This window comes from Brienomyrus brachyistius, chromosome 19, assembly GCF_023856365.1.
Source record: "Brienomyrus brachyistius isolate T26 chromosome 19, BBRACH_0.4, whole genome shotgun sequence".
Lineage (NCBI taxonomy): Eukaryota > Metazoa > Chordata > Actinopteri > Osteoglossiformes > Mormyridae > Brienomyrus > Brienomyrus brachyistius.
Genome location: NC_064551.1, coordinates 5,856,771 through 5,874,657, shown reverse-complemented (window position 1 = coordinate 5,874,657; position 17,887 = coordinate 5,856,771). Strand labels below are relative to the sequence as shown.

The 17,887-nt window shown below is 42.6% G+C and overlaps 1 long non-coding RNA gene across 1 annotated transcript; it reads right to left on the bottom strand.

Annotated features, from left to right (window-relative positions):
• Nucleotides 1-429: 429 nt before the first annotated feature.
• LOC125715080 (uncharacterized) lies at nucleotides 430-2,067 on the bottom strand. The gene is made up of 3 exons (XR_007383931.1): nucleotides 2,013-2,067; nucleotides 533-658; nucleotides 430-447 (listed from the first exon to the last, which is right to left on the bottom strand). It is a non-coding gene; the product is annotated as an uncharacterized LOC125715080 (long non-coding RNA).
• Nucleotides 2,068-17,887: the final 15,820 nt, after the last annotated feature.

Genomic DNA, 17,887 nt, shown 5'->3' with positions numbered 1-17,887 from the left:
TTTCCACTCCACCAGCTGTCCCAACAACTGGGAAATCCTCATCGTGGCGTTTGCCCAGCAAGTCGACCATTTCAGCGTAAAACTGAAATTTAACTCTCCCTTGGCCAGTCATTCTGTTATTGTCCTTAACCCGTTTATAAGCCTCTTCTAGGGTATGCCACTTTCGTGACACCCTTTCATGGCTGAAGTGCTCTTTGAAGTGGATGGACAGTTGTGAGGCCACTTCTGTCCACATGTGCCTCTTCCTGTTCTTGCCATCCTTGACACGGTGATTAAGCTCCTGCAAGGTCTTGGGTGGACCTTCGCCGTTACAATCTGTATAGTCCTGCATCAGATCAATTAAGAACAGTGTCTGTTCCTTCGTAAAGCACATGTTCGGGGAGGAGGAGGTGTAGGGCTGCGGCTCTAAACAATCCCCCGCTATGTTCTCTTTAACTCCTTCTGTCTCTGGAAGAGAACAACAAAACATCAATACAACTAGTTATAATGATAAATAACAGTACAGTGAACATACAAGTAAATCATAGCTTACCTGCAGGGACAATGTTGACTCGCACGGTCAATGCCTCATCCAGATAAAATGTGCTCGTGTCCCACGCTGCCTGATATAATGGGGCCGACAAAGGTTTGGTCCTCTCCGGATCAACACAGTGACATCCTTGTTTCATGAGGCAAGCAAATCACAAACGACACAAGTTTGTTTAAAAAAAAAATACAGGGACATTCACCCCACCAATTAAAACATCTAATTTGGGGCAGGTAGACATCAACTCTGACACCGCACGTACTCCACTTAAGGTCTTGGAGCCAAGACAACCCCCATCCAAACTGTGGCTCTGCAGTGCGGAGGCCATCAGTGTTCTTCAGGTCCTATCTTCACGAGGACGTGGTACTACATAGACAGGGGGTGGACCATGGGATCAAACACATGCTCGATCACACTGCCTGGAATAATGGCCAGACTGCTGGCACCGACGACATATTACAGAATCTATCGCATGGGGATGGTTATGCTGAGAACCCGTTACGGAGGCAAGACTCTGAGTAAGCTGATCGAGCTGGTCCTGCTGCTGCCTCATTTCCCTCAACGCAGCCAACTCTGACCATGGTGCCAGACTACCAGCACCAGACCTCCCTTGAATCCCATACTTGATGCCCTGAACTGATGGGAGAGAAAAGCTCCGGCTTTGAACACTACTAGGCATACCCTTTCGCTCCCATCTAATGGCTTCCCCCCCGGACCTCTAGCAATGTGGTTGCTGGCTGACGCCGTACAAATTGCTTCAATCCACAACGGAGGGTGCTATCCAAAACATGTTCTACAAACTGATCCCGTAGCAAAGACTTTAACATGGGGGTTGGCGCACTCCGTCTCCATAAAGCTCATAAGGGCCAGAGAAAACTCTTGTAATGGTTCCCCTTCCTGCTGTTTCCTAGGGAAAAATGCTTCTTGGAGGTCTACATAAGACTGAGAACAACCGTACCATTCCTGAAGAATGGCAATAACCCTTACCGGGTCTCCTCGGCCCACGCTAGAACGATACTTAACAGGCCGTTACTCTATAGCAGTCGCAAACAGGAAGGGCGGCCCAAGGGTTATTAATAAGCCAAGGAATGAAGCAGCTCCAGAAACCATGGAAACAGGAGGCGTTCCTTAGCGCGTTCCAGGGCTCCCAGCGCATCGCCAATGTCCCACCTAGGAATAGGAGCTTCAAGCCACAGTTGTTGGGCGACGCTGAATCTACCAAAGGCAAGTCAAAATAGACGGAAAAGGGAAAAAACAAACGTAGGCAAAACAGCGACCCTGCAGGCTCAAACTATTTTGTATTGCTTGCTTGAAGAAGCATAGACTGAAGCGGACGACCAGTCGAAATCATAATCCTGGAGTTGCAACGCAATCACACACGCAGAGCGCACTTGTTCTTACTCCCAAAATACTGCAATATAAAATGTTACTGTTAGCCATTCAAACCCAGCAGAGAATTAACACTAATAAAACTGCAAAAACCTACCGCCAAGACACACAATAAGTGTGAAACACTGACACCATGCCACCATGCCACCATGCCACCATGCCACGTCAATCCACCGCAATCCGGAAGGGGAGTTACCAAGTGAAGTCATGTTTATTAATAAAGCACTTTAAAAACAACACTAACAGCTGACCAAAGTGCTGGATAAGCAAGGAGATACAACCTGATAGACAAACAGAACATACAAAAAAACAATTTTAATTAAATTCACGCTGAATTGAATGCCAGTGCATAAAAATTAATTTTAAGATGAGATTTAAAAACCAGATCGGGAACAGCCAATGACGGCACCACACAGGCGGTGTCCAATCCGCTTGCCTTTTTATAACCGCAAAGTGTCTAAAATACACCGGAAATAATCAACAAGTTCTACCTCAAAATTCCACACTGCTACACCTGTTTGATTCCCTAGTTCCCTGAGTTAGTTATTAGTTTCACCTGTTGCCTGTTCATGTGTCAATCTTTGTGTGTTCAGCCCTGTTTGCTCATTGTCCCGCACCCTCCCCAATTGGTTAATTGTGCTCACCTGTCCTGCATTATTCTCGTTATCCCTCTTTACTTAAGTTCCTGCCTTAGTTCAGTTTGCCAGTGGGTCATTGATGTTGCTGCAGTTGCTGATGGTGCTTGTTGACGCTGTGTGTTTTTGGGTATCGATTTCCCACCTGGTCCTTAGTGTAACCAGTTCCCTTGTAGATCATTTTTGTTTTGTTAGTTTACTTAATGCCCCTTTTCAGTTTTGACTCTTTGCGGTCTGTTTTGTTTTGTAGTGTGCCCAGTGTTTTCAGTTTTGTTAATAAACCCCTGTGTCCCTGTTGGGGTCACAAGTGAATTGCCCACATTCCTTTCTTGCCTGAACTATGCCTTTCCCCATGTCAGAACCTCCCCAGTTCATGACACACTGGTCTAGATTTCTGTGCCGTTTTGTAATTATAGATGTCTAGGATCTAGTCATCGCTGAGTAACAAGTACATTTATAAATACCGAGTAATACTGAGTATGTGCAGAAGTAATCAGAGAAGCAAGTGCCTAAACTGAAATGTTTTTTTTTTCCTAGTTTTGTTCAGTATTTTATCTTGATTTGTTTATTTCTGTGAGTCAGCTGCAAATTCATTGTAATAAGATTGTTGTCTAATAGAACAGGGCATAAAAGCACTTAGAATGTCGATTCCGAAAGTTAAGACAAGATCTACAGTGCCATTATGATAATAAGTTGGGCCTATTATATTTTGAACAAAGCTGACAGATTAAAGAGGATTTGCAAAAGTGATCTAATATTATCAATTTAATTTTCCATATTACTGTTAAACTCATTCGGAGGATACCTTGTCCTGGGGCGGCAGACAGAACCACATAACCAGGGAACTTGGCAATGTGAAACAGGCTTATCCCAGTAATGCTGGAAGTCAGGGCGCTGAAGCACCTTTAGCGCCTTCTCTGGTTGTTAGTGGTAATGCAGTGTCAGAATACTGTGTGCAACCCCATTATTTTTAATCAATAAAATATAGCGTTATGTTAATTATTTTGTAATATCTGAGGTGACTTTATGATTTTTCTTTCTTCAAAAAGACTCGTTAGGTGTCAATAGATACCGATGATACAAAAGAACTTCAGTAAAGGTGTATTGGTTGTTCCAACTTTCAATGCCTTGAGCTCAAAATGTCTTCCTGTGGGAATGGGGATTGCGCTGAACTGACATAAACTGGGTCCTTAGAGGAGTGAAAGAAATTACTGTGGATGGATACATCGAGGATGAAGGGGATGCGTGATTGGAGAAGAGGTTAGAGATGACAGGTCTTGGGAATGGTGTAACAGGTATCCAGTTTACTTTGAATGGAGCAAAACAGAAACCTCCCATTTATACGTATTGAGGAGAATGATGGACAGGTAGAGCTAATCAATACGAATAAGCTCAGCCACTTGGTGCCTCTTCCTGAGACTGCCGGGGGCTGCACTCCCTTCTCTCGCAACATTTTATAATTATAATCTTATCAGTGGTGACAACCAAATTTGTGAAGAGACCAGCTATCCATAAAAGTCGAGGACAGGCAGGGAGGCCTGCATGCAGCAAGAGCAGAAGGGGCTGAGACATCAGAACAATATTACCACCAGAGGCCTGGACAATGGATAAGACAACAGTTCAAAAGAGTCAAACTTACGTCAAGCTTTTGAAGCCGAACAAGGACCGGTCTTGTAAACTACTAGAACCTGCGATTTAACCCCTAACCTGTAAGATATATAATGAGCTGAAGAGGAATCGGTGAGAGCAGAGTTGTCTTCTACCTTAAGTCAGAAATACCAAAATATCCTTCTGTTTTCTGTAACTACTCTGCCCAGTCAGGGTCATGAGGGGTCCAAAGCTTATCCCCGAGGCTACAGGAGCCGGGGCAGAGAACAACGTGGGGTGGGGCACCAACCCATCACAGGGCACACTCACACCTACAGGAAATTTGGTAACTCCGATTTTTGGGATGGAATTATTTAGACTACTGGGCAAATTATTACATAAGAGAACCATACTGCAAAGAAAGGACACCATTAATTCTTAAATGGGCATATCTACACTAGAAGATATTCCAGACATCTATCATCCAACTGCTTTTCCTGGTCAGGATGTCAGGGACAATGTATTCCATAAAAAGAAATGTATTGGACTGTGTTGGGGCCAAAAATCTCTAGCGGGGCCCCTACTTTTGTGTGCACCATTCAGATTTAGTTATGTCAGTTTAGTTATGCTAATCAGCTATAAATTTAGTTTATTTTAATTCAGATATGAATTCAAATATTGATAAAAACATCAATTATGGCATCACTGACCATAATATCTACCATATATACATTAGCACCAAGTTAATTTCTCCGTCTAATGCCTGTGCTGGTGAAGTAGGTAACACAGGTAACGGCTTCCTTAGCACTGGGCTCCATTTGAGTCCCAATCGCACTTTTAGGTGTGATAATGAGACTGGGAGGTGTGTATGAGGCTGCGATGGTTGTGCTGCCGTACAGTACAGTGCATTTCCGTGGGAACTATTGTACGATGCATAGAGTGCTCTAGCTATTGTAGCGCTGCCAGGTTACAGCCATCTAAAATGTTTTTTTACGTACGTTTGCTTTTGGTTTTTAATTAGATGAACTTTTAGTCAGGACCTTCACACTTCAAAAATGGCAGACGGTTATCTGCTTGCTGTGAAATTTCTACCAGGGCGGAAAGCAGTACATGCTACACTTGGAACAGAGGGAAGAGAGTGAAAAAAATGCCACCATTTGTGGGCGATTTTTGTAGGGACCCAAATAATACATCATTTTTGACAGTCAGAAATCAAAATCTAGGTGCTGAAAGTTCCAAGCCTGACTCAAGTGGTTTGGCAAATAAAATAGTTATTGCTGCTACCTAAAATTCTGTGTTTAATGGGAATCTCTGTGAGCCATGTAACGTCGATGTAGCGGCTGACAGAATTTATGCATCGAGTAATTAATTCCAGTAAGTGCCTTCTGACACATAATATGTCTGTCTACTTAATACAGATGTTTATATCATGTGATTAAAATGTATTTATTCGGCTTCCTGTTCCATAGCAATAAGTATGCAAAGAATTCCACTGGTGCAAGAATATGGATTGCTGCTAAATTTACATTTCCATTTAACTGACATGAGAAATTTTTCCTCCCGAATCTGGTAGCATTTGCCCTTATCTGTTGAGTGCCCAGGTAATGCCGTGACGTCGACATTCTGTGGCATCAATGGAAATACAGAATAAACATGGTGCTTCCCTTAAGCAATATTGCTTAAAAAAGTGTAGCAGCGCTTGTTTACTGCACCCTCTGCACCGCCCTCGCTACACCCACAGCCAACCGGCATCCTCTTCTACTCAGATTTAACATTTCTGACTGGGTCCACCTGCTGCGTGCCTCTTTCATCAATGAATATTTCATCATCGTTGTTCATCGTGACCTGGGAGGCAGGAGAGAAGACGAGTCGGGTCGTTTTTGGGGAGGGGGGGGGGGGGTGCGGTAGAGGGGGGGCAGGTGGGTGCTCCTCCCGGAAGACAGGTTGTCAGACAAGTCCCCTTTCAAGTGTCACGTTTGAGCCGTGAGCAATGACAGCCCCCGCTGACACCTGTCTGTGTCGTCGTTCTGCTGTCCCGGGGGAGCGTAATTACCCGTGTGCATCATAACAAATGTGCAGCGTTCCGCAGCTCGAATGCGTACTCATGAAACCCTGAGCCCTGTTGCATTTGTGCTCCTTTTAGCGGCTGCTGGGCCGGGCCCGATTCAGTATTTCACAGAAGTGAGTCGATGCTGCCCCTGAATGGTAGCTAAAAATAGATGGACAGTTCATTCCATGACATCAATATAGTTTAGGGGTCAGAACAAAATGAATGGCCTACATCAGTCATGTATGGCTAGCCTATGACAGGAGTAGTCTATATATTAGCACTGAAACAGATCTATGCTGTGAAAACTGTGCCGAACAGAATGTGTTTCCCAGCGCAGCTCATCTGTCAATCATTATATCAACTCGTGGATAAATCTCCTGTATTCATTGCAGTGAAAACCATTTTTACATCATTATATTTATGACTTGGTGTTAGAGATTTCTGCCTTTCCCAGGAGTGGCAAAACAGTTGCTTTAATCAAAATAAGTTTCACTGATAGCTAGCTAACTACGATTAACTGGTTTGTCCCTAGTTAGCAGCTCGCCTTGTGCATTATGCATTGTGGGGTTAGCTTCTTGTATCGCCACAAACCTGCAACAGATTCACTGAAAAATGAATAAATAATAAGCAAGTAATAAATAACAAAGGGATACAAATGATGCATTAATACAAAGAGCATTAAACATTATGAATAGTGCGGAGTCATCAAGCTACGTTCATTTACAGCAACTGAAAGCCATTTGCTTTTCCATGCTGCTCCATTTTACATCACATTGACAGATGTCCATTTAAAACTGGTTTCCTTGAAATGGTATCTGCAGCTCATACATTCATATATATGGGCTGAGAAATCGTAACCCATCAATCCAAGCCACTTTCGTCCATAACCGACCAGCCATAACAATAAAACCACTTACCTAATATTCTAATATTATGTGGGTTATGTAGGTCCACGTCATGCCACCAGAGGAGTCCTAATTTAATGTCCCATTGAGGCATGGGCTCCAGCAGACCTCTGAAGGTGTCCTGAGGTGTCTGGGACCAAGACATTAGCAGAAGGTCCTTGAAGTCCACATGGATCAGACTTATTTGTCCATCACATCTCTCAGATGCTGGATCGGATTGATATCTGGGGAATTTGGTGGTCAAGTCAACACCTTGAACTCTTTTTCATGTTCCACAAACCATTCATCCATAATTTTTGCAGTGTGGCAGGGCACATTATCCTGCTAAAAGAGGTCACTGTCATCAGGGAATACCTTTGCTATGAAGGCGTGTACTTGGTCTGCAATAGTACTTAGGTAGGTGGTACATGCCAAAGTAACATCCACATGAATGCCAGGACCCAAGGTTTCCCTGCAGAACATCGCCCAGAGCATCACACTGCCTCCACTGACTTGCATTCTTCCCATAGTGCCATCCTTTCCTCAGGTTAACGATGCACATGACCAGACCAGACAGGCTAGCCTACGCTCCTCTCGTGCGTCAATGAGCCTTGGGCACCCATGCTCAGTTGCTGACTCACCAGTTAGCCTTCCTTGGAGCACTTTTGGTAGGTACTGACCACTGCATACCAGGAACAGCCCACCAGACCAGTCATGTTGGAGATGCTCTGACCCAGTTGTCTAACCATCACAATTTGGCCCCTGTCAAAGTTGCTCAGATCCTTCAGTTGCCCATTTTTCCTGCTTCCAACACATCAACCTCTAACTGACTGTTCACTGGTCTGAAATATAATGACTCTTGAAAGGTGCCTTGGTAATGAGATGATCACTGTTATTCCTTTCACCTGTCAGTGATTTTAATGTTCTGGCTGATATATTTAAATATATATATATTTTTTTTTTCGGTGAAGATCAAATCCATTAGAAAATGCCTATATATTGCCTTAGAAATCACTAATCTTTAGAAAATGTAAAATCCTCTAAATTTTTTGCAAATAAATGTTCAAGGGGCTATCTGTCTTCTCTGAAAAAAAATTGTTTGTCAGCCAAAATATGAATATAAATAAGCAGATTGTCTCCTTCAGAGTAGCAGTTGTTGTGTTTTTAAATAATTAGAATGAATATTAATCCGTGTTTTCTTTGATGCTGCCGTCAAATCGCGCTCCATGGAACAGTCTGCGTTTTAGGAAATGAAAATAGACCTACTTCGGCGTTATTGCAACAACTGGTTCGGTAAACTGGGTTTGACGCCATGAAGCCATGTTTGAGTTCGGAGGGTCTGTGCACAGGTGTCCGGTGGATTTCCTGTCCTCGTTAGCTGACACTTCACGAGGTTGTTGTACTGGAGGTGAAAGCTGCCCTATTTTGAGAGAACTGGACCCAAACTGCTTTGCCACAGCATTCAGACAACCTTGCCCTGACATTGCGTTCTCAGAACAAACCACCTCTTATCAGGTTCTTGTAGCAGCAGTTAAATAAAATTTCCTTCCCTGTCCCCTGTGGAGTAGCTTCAAATCCATCTCAGCAATTGAGAGGTTTCATCTGACGTCCTTAAGAGGGACTTGAGCTCCTCAAGCATTAAGCCATTTGAAGACGTGTGCCGATCTGCAAGGACACGCACCAGTTTCCGGCTCGCAGATCTCGGTGGGGGTGGGAGGGGGGGGGGGGAGGCATCTGTAGCTCGGAGCTGACAACCTGTCAGACGGTGTTTTCTTCTTGATGCAGGATAGGTGGGCGCTGATGGTCGCTGATGGTTGCTGACAGTCCGTCATTGTCAACAAGCCCCTCCAACTTAACAGGGGAGCACAGAAGATTTTTCAAAGCGCAGGAGCAGGAGCGACGACATATGGAGATACGGATCCAGAGTCTTACGATATTCCACCGACAAAAAGAACAACACTTATTCATTCGTTTTTTTGTTTATCATATTTATACAGGATTATACTTTTTATAATTTAATTAAAATTATTTCTCTAAAATTAATCAAGATTATATTGCAAGAAAGACATGATGTGCCTAGAATTAACAGGCTTCAATTTTTGAGTACCATTCAACAAATAGCCTCCCCAGTGCCTCATATTAGCCATCCATCCATCCATCGTTAGACTTCTTAAAGGCATCATCAAACTTTTCAGTAAACTCACAACATCAAGTATTAATGATATCTTGGTATAACACTATGACTGTTTATCTGTTGCACTGATGATCATTGGCTGTACACCAGTCTCCCCTAGTTTCCTGAGGAACATCTCAGGCTGCCATCCTTCCAGATTATTCTCCTCTCACCTCCTGCTCCAAGACGGAGGTTTAATGACACTCTTCGGGACGCTCCTTGTTTTACACAGCAGCTTAAAGTGGGATGACGTGACTTCTCGGTGCTCAGTTCAGAGAGCTTTGACAACCCTCAAATACCACGGGAAGTCGCAAAATGCTTCATTAAGGGTATGCAAATTGCTTTTTTTTGTCCTTTGAATTCTGCTATGAACAAGCATGGAAAAGGATATCAAGGCATCCAAGGAGTGACAAATGCCTAATCCATCAGAAAAATCATCTGAACAGACTCACTGCACTCACAGAGCAGACTTTAATTCTGTCTATGGCCAAAGCCATATTTTCCATTCATTGAACCAGACAAAAATATTATTACCAGTGGAATAGAATGAGTAAACTCCCTAAGACTGAAATAAATGAAATCTAAAGCAATGATTCACTCAATTAAGCCTAAAGATATTTCTATAACAACCATCAACAATATCAAGAAGACTTTAAAAACATTGGTTATACAAATCACACACAGCATTGGACGCTGACAGGTGTGGATCATTTCTCTTTGCACTGGGCCTTAAACTGTTGAACCTTTGGATAGAGTGGTTTCATAAAGCTCATTATAATACATGGTACTGTACACCACATTTTGACATATTTTTATATCTGATATCATTTATCTCCCCCTTTGATCGTCCATTAAATTGGAATGAACTAAATGCTCATGGAAGTTATATTTACACAATTAGATGTAGAGGAGGTGGGACCAAGACATCTGATTGGTTGATCCTGCCTCCTCTAGTTGCTTAAACCCATCTGCTCTACAATCTGATATCTGTTATCTCTCTGAACCAATCATTTTTCACTCTGCCCTCAGAACATTTTTGTAAAATCCCCATGAGCAAACTAAACAAACATCAAGCCAATCAGTAACATGGCTAGGTCAATACAACTACCCCCTATACTTCCAGTTAATAATTAATTTCCATACTTAGGAAGTATAATTTACATTTAGGGAGTCTTTAATGTCCTAATGCAAAGGATCAGAGAAGATCAACAGCGCTCCCCTACGGCCTTCCCCTAGTGTAGGATCTAGGCTGTGAGAATGAATGTACTTCCTCAAATACTTTTCTCACTTTTTTTCTGCCACCTTTTTACCTACCTCCTACATTTATTGATGAAGACAATCCCCTAATATCCATATTGATATAGGATGGAAAGTGAGCCAGAATACATGGAAATGCTCAAAGGAATTGGGGATCCTTTCTCTGCCAAACCTAAATCTCTGTTATATATCTTCTCAGTTGACAGCTATAGTTACTTGGACAGACACTGACACAAGAATTCTCTAGCCCTTCATTAAGGATGTCTTCGTTAAACCACACAGGCTTCAAGACCCACCATTTACTGATCTTTGTAAGAAGAACATAATTCTTAGATTCGGACCTGTTATGGCTTTGACGCTGATGGCTTGGAGGACTGTTGAAAAAGTAATTGTAGAGCCCTATACTCTCTCTCTGCACCACTACAGCACAACTTTAACTTCGTGTCTGGTGGACAACCATTTTCATATCTTTCCAGGAGAGACAAACGTTTATTTACATTCACTGACTTGTTCGCTGCCTCTGGCTTATACTCATTTACTGATTTAGAGGAAAAAATTGCTCTCCCAGGCATGCGGTGCTTGCTTTAGCTGAAAGGCAGCTCAGCCATGGTGGCCCGTAAGACCGTATACTTAACTTCTTTCACACCCAATGCCTGGGTGGTTTGAGTCACAAATTTCTATATGTGGTACAGTAACAGCAGCAATGTAACATTCATTAAAGCCAACTCTCCACTAGCATTAACACCCAAATTGGAGAGGAAGCTAAAGGATCTTCGATCTAACCCTGATTGGGATAATATATGGCCTACCTTTCCTCAAACAGACTAGCTCGTCGAGCTAACCTTAAGTTTCTATACAGATTTTATAGGACACTTTTATACAAAGCACCATAGAGTTTGGGAAAACAGGGTCAGCCACTCTCTGAAGGGGGTTAAGGGTTGATAAGATTACTTGTCTGGCCGTGGGATTTGAACCAGTGACCTTCTGATCACAAGTATACTGTAGAATGCTAATCCACTGGAACGCATCCCTAATGTCAGATGCATATGCAGGACATATCACCGGAGATATCGCACAAATGCTCCAGGTTCCCATGCTTTACTGGCAGCGCATTCAGCGATTGTGGCGTGATCAGCAAATTTTGGAAGCATGTATTACCTACATTATGGCATATAAGTAATGCCCCCGGCACAAACCCCTTGCAGTGTTACGCGAGTGATGACAGTTCCTTTTTCTTCACATTGACGCAAAAAAAAAGTGTAATTTTTGCTGGTCTTACTGCTGCAAAAACACACTTTTGCACAATTGGTTTAATCCCAAATTACATAAGCCAAGACAATAGCTACTATTCTAACATGATAGTGTCTCACTCAACAAACTACTGTAATGATTATCAAAGCTAAACCAGCTACACTAATGACAGAACAACATCAACTTATCACTGGCTCATTAAAACTGTTGCCCTTAAAGGTCCATCAGTTGTAAACTACTTCTATTTTAGCTTAACTAAATTGTTGTGAAATCCTTCGTTCTTTTGTACTGTTATCCTTCGTCACTGAAGTGTTACTAACCGTTCGATAAGTATGAAAGTCGTTAAAGGCTTGATGACGAAAAGAAGTTATGAGGGTGCTGAAAAGTCCAATTCGGAATAGATCAGACTTCGTCTTTGTCGACTCCATTTCTCCATCACATTGGCGGTGATGGAGGTGGGTGACTGGGGGATGGGGGAGGTTCCTTGTAACTCACTCTCTATCTGCTAGCACTGTGCCACCAGGCCACCTGCTCAGTGATGTTGACAACTTAACATATATCCTCGCAGTTAGTAATAGGACATCAAGCTGCAGTGGAATTGAGGACAGTTGTCTGGGGTGCACTGACCTTACCGTCAATTCCAGGTTAATGTCAAAAAGCATTAATTGTCGAAGTGATGTTTGATATACCTGTGGACAGATAATCAGCATAGCAAAGCAGACGTGTACTGCATGTAATCAAGGAAAAGTACGGCAAGCTGTAATTGTGGCAAACTTTTGGAGAATAGACTGGTTGATGTGTGATGCTGACTCTGTATAATATAAGATATTTTAAGCCTTTGCTTCTTAATTAAAACAGCTTTGAAGACAACAGCACCAACAAACAAGGTTACGCTTAACTGGGAACAAAAAAAAATCCACAAATGTCCTAAAACTATTTTTCATGGCTTTGTAAGAGCATTAGCCAATTAGCAAAGGGAACCACACGACATGACATCAGCAGGGTGGATGGCAGGCCTGGCTTGTGGGTGTAAACGGTATGGGGTGGATTAACATAAGATGCCACAAAAGAAAGCTAAGCTACTCATCAGAGGTGGATAGTTCAGGTCCAGAAAGTAGAAATCCAGACCAAGATTTTGTTTTAATGAACCAGTTGAGTATAATGAGTCACAGTCACAGAGGACTCAGCTGATTGGTTGAAACAAAGTCTTGGTTTGGATTCAGTATAGAAGATGACTGAATGAATGAATGAATGAATGAATGAATGAATGATCAAGTTTGAGACTCCTTCCAAACTCCCTGACACTAAACTAAAAGGCTTAACTCCTGGCCGAACATTAATATCCGCGTCAAAATATTGGGGAGTTAATCTCACCTGATATATGTTACAAACTATTATCAAAAGATCGATGAGGATCAATCACAACTAGGCATAGAAGAATGAACAGTTGACAACATCAAGCAATACATAATTTAAATATGTATATTTCCATATGAATAAAATGGTGCTGATGCACTGAAACCTTTTCTTGCCATCAAGGTCAAGGCTGTGAAAAGCAACCCTCCAGCCCCCCCCTCAGCCCTGTGTAGCTTTCGTAACTAATGACTCCAAGCTGGCTCTAATTGATCCAGCCAGACAGTGATTAAGGGTCAGCTGAAGAGACAGTGAGAGCAAGAGAAAAGTAAATGGCCAGGAAGGTGCTGCTAGTGTCAGGCTTTCCCAAGCTATATTTTCAAGAAGGCCTGTTGAGATGCCGTGTTTTATATCGATTTGGGTTAATAAAATGCTTTCTGGCTTCATCAGTCTAGCCAACTGTGTCAGTCTTCCCACAAATTACCTCCGTATTTGTATATGCTCTTTGTCTAGTTATATATACAACAGTCATTGTATTTCACACCCCTTTCCACTGATCAATAATATAGAGCGAGTCAGGTGACCACAGGTTAATACTATGCGTTCATTCGTTCTGGCTGTCCTTCGGTAAGGGCTGTGTATAAATCGGTGATCTTGCGAAATCCTCTTACGCTTTAAGGTTGTCTTCCCTGACCTAAATTCCCGATTTTGGATCCTTCCATTCTCGCTGAAACGGCTCCTTTATTTTCCCGGGTCCCTGATTTGCGCTACGGGCCTCGCATCCATTCCTGATCCCCGTAAATCCTCGAAAAGGAAACCCTCAATGGTTTCTATTCCTTGGTCAGTCCCTGAGTGATTCTCCCGTGAAGGTTTTGCACGTGAGTATGTGAGACTGGGGGGGGCTTGATTTTAAGGTGGGGTTTTAGCCAATGCCAATGGAGATGAAGCCTAATGAAGGTCATCTATCACCGCAGAGCACTTTAATCATCAAAATACGGCGGATTTTTTCATCCATGTTATCACATAAGACTGATACACTGACTCCCCCAATCAGCCAGCAATGCATCAATGTCCAAATTATTGTTAAAATATGGGGGACAATGCACAGTCTTTAATTTTCTCCGCTTGGCTGAGGTTAATTACTACTAGTTTACTTTAAATTCACACGTTAATTTATTGATTTTGATCAAGGAATAATCCCACATATTGGCGGATTGAACACTGCACTAAATGTGGCTGTGGTTGGTTTTTTAGAAATGGAGGGTATTGTTTCAATTAAAATATTAGAATAATCTCGACAATCACTGCAAAAGGAGTGCAATCACTGCAAAATATAAGCTAGAGAGCCAGTTGTGTCATGAGCCAGTTCATTACTCTCAAGAGTTTCTGTGGGGATGGGATGCAGCTCGGAGGGTTACGACAGTGTTTCCTCTGAGTTCCCTGCCATCCACATTTTTGCATCATCCTGGTAGGGAGCTGGGAGGGAGCAAAAACATGGACTGCTGAGGGTCCCTGAGGACCATATTGGGAAACACTGGGTAAGGATGCTGTGCCTGCGAATGGAAGGTTGCTGATTCAAATAACATGGCTGATGGAATGATAACACCAGTGGGCTTTTGAGTAATGCCCTTAAAGCCCATATGCTTCAGCTATCATCTCACCCTCCTTTCTCAACACCAAAAAGTGTACATTGTTCAGGATAATAGAATCTGTTAAATGAAAATAAATCAATGTTGCACTAATCGTGATCAAGAAGACTATACTCCAGCCCCAGAACAGACCTTTAAAGAACCCTAAGGAGAAGGTTGGAAGTTTACCTATCTGCTAATTTTAATGAACTGTAGTTCACAATTCACGTAATGAAAAGTTTCACCGGGACTCAAAGGAGCTAATTTTGTCATGCTAATTGGGTAAGGCCACAGCCAGCCAGGCTAACACTGTATACTTGCTAATTTAAATTGTGCTGATCAACCTGGTGCTTTGTAATTTCATAATTAAATTTTCCGTAATGCAGAAATGCAGTTCTGTAGCCGGAGGGTATGCAAGGTAATGCATCATCAGTAGTCACTGATTAAATATACTTCTGTATGCAAAGCTGAGGGGACACTTATAATATTGCATAATATATTACTGTGAAGGTATAATATAATACTGAGAAGTTCCAAAGTTTTTCTTGTAAAGCTGCAGATGTTCTACTTCAGCAGAGGATGTGGCTCCTTTTTGTAAATAAGATTATGATGGCGGACGTTACATTTTTTGTAAAAAGGAGAATTATGACTCATAATTAAATTTTATCGATAGTTTGTTATGCTAATTATAAATTGAAGTCCTAAAATTAATCTCACCCTTTTCAAATAAGAACCGGTATAAGTAATAATAATAATAATAATAATAATAATAAATGATACATTTATTGATCCTCATGAGGAAATTGTCTTTACACTTCCCTCAACTTGCTCTCTGTAGAGTAAGCTGTCTGCGAAGGGCAGCCACCCGTAGCGGCGCCCAGGGAGCTGGGGGGGTTAAGGGCCTCGCTCAAGGACCTGCAGACATGCCGAGGCTGGGTTTGAACTGGAAACCTTCTGATTTCAATTGAATGGCTCACAGAATATGCAGCTGAGAGATTGGATGGATGGACGCACAGACAGGTAGGTTTACAGTGGTTGGTAATAACGAATGCAGGCGCTACTTTGTGAGACTCATGAGAATATTGTGTGGCTGATCGTTGGCTTCAGGTACAGTGCTGTAGTTTTATCATTGCTGTATGATAATAATACCAAGAATAATAATAATAAGGAGAACAACACTGTATAATTATTTCTCTGACCTACTGACAAATTTGACTTAAAAATTGGGGACAGCCTGTAACCCCGAGATTCCTGAATCCAAGAAAAGCAATGATTTTCAATGTGAAACCATGAGTCATTCTGCTGAAAATACAGCCAACACACAGAAAGTATAAAACATAAATGCTCATAACAGCCAAGTTCCATCGGTTGCTGTGACTCGGTGATTTTATACTCTATTTTTCATTTATAAACGCACCGCTGGGTCTGTAAACACATCCACGCAAACAGAACAGCGCAATTACCTCTCCTGTAAACATCGCAGGGCCTTACATGCTCGTCCATGTGGTGTCAAATAAGGTCTTTTGTATTTCACTTTTTTTGTGTGACGATGGGCACATTTTTGCGAGAGAGGACGATTCCGGTTGTCCTGTTTTTACTCGCTGCAATAGCTACGTAACTGCATTTGACTTTTTTTTTTTTTTTCAACTGATAATGTGTATTTGAGAGATCATGGCAAAAATACAGAGAAATGGCTCTCTCGGGGCTCTGGCTCACCACTTCTATTAGATTGTATTGAATTTTATTAAATCATCTCCAGGCTGTCACTTCATTGCGGTCGCCATCAGAGGATTATTATTTATTTTCCTGTCAAACTGGCATTTGGAGAAATCCCACGGCGATCAAACATTCAGCAGAGAGGACAGCTCGGAAACAAACACACACACACACAGCTGCTAATGGGTTTGCTCCCTGGTGAAGGCTGGGGGGGGTGCCCTCACATGGAAGCCTATTAAAGGTACATGTACGGCATGGCAGAAGGACATGCGTGTAGTTTCAGCCTTAGCCCCTCGAGGGCGCTGCAGGCGGCGTTCCTCCCTCCAGAATCGCCAACTCCGGTCAGCTGGCTGGAGTGAGATTTTCAACTTGAGACAAGTCTGCACGCTCATTTACATGTATCCCTCTACTCGTCTCCCGCTTATTATTCTGCCCCTCCTCACGATCTCACGCGAAAGCATGATTCTGCTGAGAGCGGAAAAACCCGGAAATAACTAATTTTACAAGTGCCCCCAGCATCGTGGTGGTGCGACCGCGGTGGTTTAATGGCATGCTGAGGGAAAGGGCGCCTATTGAGGCAGAGCACCCTGTTGCATGCAGATCCCTTTGAATTGGCAGGGGGCGTGCAATTAAATTAATCTAATCAATCAATCTGAGCCCGCCAAAGGTTACAGGGTGAACAGGAGGGCCGGCTGGGAGCGCTATCCATCTCCCTGACGACATCCGGCTTATGTCGGCCGATTCACGTTCTGCCGCGGTCACGACCCCGGGCACATTACGGAAAAGCTGAGGGGGCCAGAATAGTGCAGGGGACAGTTACCAAGAACCTAAAACTGTTCAAAAAAAGCCCAACATTCCCCATATGCCACATGATATGTGTGAACAGCGCAATGAATATGACCAAACCGCAGTTACGAAGCACATCCCGCCATTGCTGAGCATTTGTGACTGAAAAAGGGACAAGGCTGCCATCTAGTGGCCAACTAAACGGTGCGTTCTTTCCACATAAAAAGCTTAGCATGTTTTTTTTGGTATTTTCTAGTTTTATTCATGTGATTCTCAGCCAGCATCGTCTGCAGCGCCATACATCACAACGGTCACCATCAGCTTTTTGACAGAGACTAAATGTGGCCAAAAAACCAAAGTAAACAAGAAAAACATCAGCATATACAAGAATCAGTAACAGCTTAGTGGCATTTATAAACAAAAACAAGCTAATGGAAAAGGCTAATTCTTGGGAACATTATTTTGACCTTATGAGTATGACAGGATAAAAATTCAGGAAAGAGCATTTAAAAGCACTCACAGTGACATCCTGTTACTGTTGGTCTAAACACAAAGCCTTGTCTCACCCAACTTCAAGGTGATCCTAAGTACATTAAGACAAATGTCTGGTTCTGTAAAGTCATTTTTGCCACTAGGTCTTGGATACTTCAGG